Raw genomic sequence first — 4,777 nt, 5'->3', positions numbered from 1 at the left:
AGTCTGAAATAAACAGAGTATTACTCCATCACCTCCTTATGTTGATACTCCTTATATTTTTGTGTACTGCAAACCTGATTGTTAGCTGCCGCCTGCTAGCTATTTGGAAATAAATACGATCAGTGATGGCTAATCTGGCAGTTATCAGCACATGCAATAGGCTATGCACCCCTCCCTGATAGCATATTCACACAGAAAGATGAAAGCAGGAGGAAAAGGATGTAATACACTGATAAAATATCAAGAGAGCAAGCAGGAAACATTCTTAAGTCACAGGCTTTGTTTAACATTACACAGTAAGTATCTCACTCCCAATTTTTGACATTTTCCCCACTAATTATTGCCTTTCTTTCACCCACATTGATTACCCGTTCCTTAAAATATATTGCTTAAAGTCTTCTCCTGCCACCCAGATCAGATTTACAGAGTATACTTCATGAATCCAGCATCTGTTATGCCCTATCTCCAGCCTGATTATACTGCAACTGGCCAACGCAGCCAGTTATTTTTGTTCCTAAGAGCATGGCAGATTGATCAGTTTGAGGATACTCATTCATCATTCTTTCCAAAATTAGCTTAGCAGAACTTCCTAGCCTGCAATTTTCTCCCAACCCTTGCTATATGCTGACAGCGCAGCTTTGTTGCAGCAACAAACAACTGAGGCAAAAACAAACACAAGGGTGAGCTTTATTTAATACCAGATGCTATAATACCTAATATATTACCCTCAAGACAGCAATAAGATAGGACCATGTCATATACTAGACATTAGGGCTCAGGGGCCAGATGGAGAGTTGCCAAACAACTACCTGGTGCAGAACAACTGTAATGCCACAAAGAGGAAAACTGCTTTATAAGTTACACACATATACAGTCAAACACACCTAGGGTAATTTCTGTAGTATATCCAGTCTTAATGCCATATTAGCATCGTTTTGCCACAATGACATCAACCTTTTAAAAGTGGGAGATCCACATCCAAAGACTGCTAAAGGGTCTACATCATCTCCCCATTCTTTCCTTACCAAGATATACTGGTTCCCTGTCTTCCCATAGAGACAGTGACTACGTCAACCATGGTCACAATTTTTTTTTTTTTTTTTTTTTTTAAATCGGCACTTACAGAACTTATCTTGCTTACATCTAAGTTATAGTTGTGAACTTCCTAAGACCTCCAGAACTGCAACAAATGTCATGACTTATATGCCTTATATGCTTTTCAGACTAGGCTTAGGCAGACGTTCAAGGAAAAGATGGCTGTCTGCACCAAACAAATCACATGGAGAGTTCAAAGAAATGTCTGTGAAGTCCGAGTCTTTGATATTCAATTCACTGTGGACATGACTCCGCTAAGGTCTCTATAAACTCTCTGAAACAAAGTGAAGATTTTATGTGGGCTCTCCATTCAGTCTAACCTATTAGAAAATGCTCTTTAAAAGATATACGAGACGCCAAAAAAGCAGTGCTTAATCATACTTATTTGTAGTGCAGCCATTGGGGAGAAAAGAGGGAGAGGGGAAAGACTAAATCTTATTTCCAGTGATGTTCTGGGGCACCTTCACAGAAACCCCCCACAGTAATTCAACACTCTTTCAAAAGGAAACATATGAAATAGACCTGAGGAACTACATGTGAATAATGTCTCCCAGTCACAATATGAGACGTGTTGAGCAGTCTTTTCTGAGACTTGCATACTAAAGTCTGACATTGTGATGTGAATTAAAACCCAGGATTAATGATATTAGACCACCTTACTGTAAATTGCCATTGCTTTATCCTTTAATGCAAAAATCAGCTAAAACAAGTTTCTCTTCACAAACTCTAATTTATCTGACATTTACAAACAAATTCATGAAGTATTTGAGAAGCGATGATCAAAACCACCAAAACTCTGTTTCTTAGTCTGTGTCCTTTGCTTGTCCTGCACAGTTTATTGCATATTATAATCTGCTGCTTATGGCAACAAGCAGATGAAACTAGGAAATGAACAATGAGGAGGGATAAATTTAAATTAGGGATATACTTGCAGGCATCAATCAGATCAAGATTCTGGTAAGTTTTACAATGACTGTGTAAAATCTCACTCAATTCGGACTAAAACCTTGTCAAACGTAACACATCAATACAACACAATCCAGACAAAAAAACAAAATCCACACTTATTCAGTGTTTGTTAATAAGTGATAATATGGGGTAAAATTTAATCTTGCAGCTCCAATTCTTATACTTGTTTGCTGTTCTCTAGGACAGAGGCTTACTGGTCCCACCATAGTAGTTTCTCTTTTGCAGCACAACTGTACCGCAATAACATCTCATTTGGAAACATTTCTCTTCCTTTGTCTTCTCCTCTCAGCCAAGTTTAGTTTCTTTCAAACTGGCATCCCGAAGGCCAGCAGAAACTGCCTGCCCGATCACAGTCAGTACGTAGCCAGTGGCTCCAACTCGGCAAGGACGACAACAGGAAGCAAAAGCAGACTTCCAGGTTCAAACGGCAGCAGGCAGCACTGCCTCTTTCTGCTTACCCTTCTTGCCAAACTTGCCTTCTGCTCAGACTGCAGCATATGCAGCAGAGGATGATTACCTGCCTGCATTCATAGGGGAACATTAAAATATATAAATAAATAAATACTTAGTTTCTTGTCAGTGGCTTAGGAAGCACTTATCACATGCTATCATAGAAAACAAGACCCATGTTGCCATATCATTATTATTTTTAAGTATGTCACTATTTGAAATGCAGTATGGACAGCAGAAGACAACATTGTCTCATTTTACACCTTTCATTTTAGCAGACTGAAGTCTTATATATATACATTTGTTACAACTTGAACTACTTGCTAAATTTAATTTAAAATAGTCTTTGCTTTTAATAATGAAATATTACATTCACTACCAAAGGAAAGAAATATCTGTTGCCACTGATGGCATTAAAGGAAGGGTGCAGAAGTCTGTCAACTAGCCTGCAGGAAAATGTCACAGAACTTCCCAGTGGAGTGAGTGCATCTGTTGCGTATTCTTATAAAGGAATATAGGGCGTTAAACTTCTCAGAGCACAGACTGAATCTCACTTCATGACAATCCAGCACACTGTCATAACTAAATAAATTTGTGTTTACATTATGATGCATAAGAAAAATTAAGAAAAAGAACACTCTCAAAAGAAAAGCAGAGAAGAAAACACTTTCAGTCAAATTTGGAGCTTTCAGATTAATTCTCCTAAATTGTCTATAACTATTGTCTCTTACGATTTCAAACTGTATTTTGACATTTTCTAGTGATATGGGAAGCTTCACTTAGAAAATACTTGCTTGCAACAGCAAAAAGAATGAGAGGAGGCAACCAAAAGGAGCTCTGGAGGAAAAACAAAACAAAAACAACGAAAAAATAAAAAACAAAACAAAACACACCACACTGAGGTACCTCTGTGCAGAAGAATACGAGTTACAGCACCAGCCTGTAGCAAGTTGTGCCTTATGAACTGGCTGACTGCTACTAGGCCGCAGGAAATATAGGTAGTAATGGAATACAACTATAGTTCGGGTTATCAACATAATGACACAAATGTATTTCAAATACTAAAGGTTAAGTTCTCTTACCCAGCAATCCACCTGCTGAACAAATTTTACCCCAATATATATTTAGTTTATTTAGTTTTAGTGTAGATTATCAAACTCGGTACATACATCAGTGATCTGCAGGCCCTGATGCTAACTGCACCAGAGACCATTATAAGATGTGGCAAACCAGAATAGAAGTCAGTCTTAAATTCAGACTTGGAACTTTGCTACCATCGTCAGTCTTACGTAGATAATTTTGCAGAATGTAGTCCACATCTGTTAATACTGAATTTGTAAAATATGGCAATACAGCATAATTTCTAGAACAGCATCCCAGTGAAAGCTGGGAACAGGAATCATAGGAAATAGCTTATGTAATAGTTTATTCAGCGCTACCTTTTCATACATAATCAGAGGGCTGACTATTTAATTCTGCAAATGCACCATGTGCACATAAAAAAGGAACCACTGCATAAAGAGATGAAGGTGAATGAAGTTTTGTTAACATGTTAATGTATTTAAAACATAATTGTTACACATTATATAAGACAGACATAGAGGGGAAAGGAACCTTTCATTATTTCTGTACAACAATCAACAACTAAAGACTTACAAGGAAGATAAACTGGATAAACTGGAATGCTGGATTGTAACCCACAGAGGTTTCAGCCTATGTACACAGACTATGTTGTTAAGTGAGAACAAATGGCAGAGTGGTCCTTGTGAAATCAAGGAGAGAACCATCCTTTCTTTCCTTCCAGGCTTCTGACAGTTGAAGAAGAGTGTGGGGTGAAAACAGAAATGTGGCTTTTTGTTCCATGCAAGTCCTTCAAGAAATTATAAAAGGGTATGAATTTTTATTGAAACTATGGCACTGTAGAGTCAAATTGCAACTGTATCGAGTGACCACTGCATTGATATATGCCTAGCTGGGTGAGAAAAAAGTGACTAGAAAATATAGTTGAATTAAGTTGTCATACGCAGCGTGCTTTGACTAATGGGCCAGTTTCACTAAGCAAATCTCATAACAGAACTTGCAGCAGAACTTAGTTTTTAGCTTTACAACAGAAATGGGTTTAATTTCTCAAATTAAGCACTGAACAAGGGCTTCAGAGCCCTTTCCTCCAAGACAGCTAGTTAATCATGTGCAGCTTAAGTCATCTGCTTTAAGGAGTTTTCTTAATCTAAGACTACATTTACTGACATACTATGGAAAACAG

The sequence above is a fragment of the Apteryx mantelli genome, chromosome 3, assembly GCF_036417845.1.
Source record: "Apteryx mantelli isolate bAptMan1 chromosome 3, bAptMan1.hap1, whole genome shotgun sequence".
Lineage (NCBI taxonomy): Eukaryota > Metazoa > Chordata > Aves > Apterygiformes > Apterygidae > Apteryx > Apteryx mantelli.
This window is presented reverse-complemented; position numbering follows the sequence as displayed.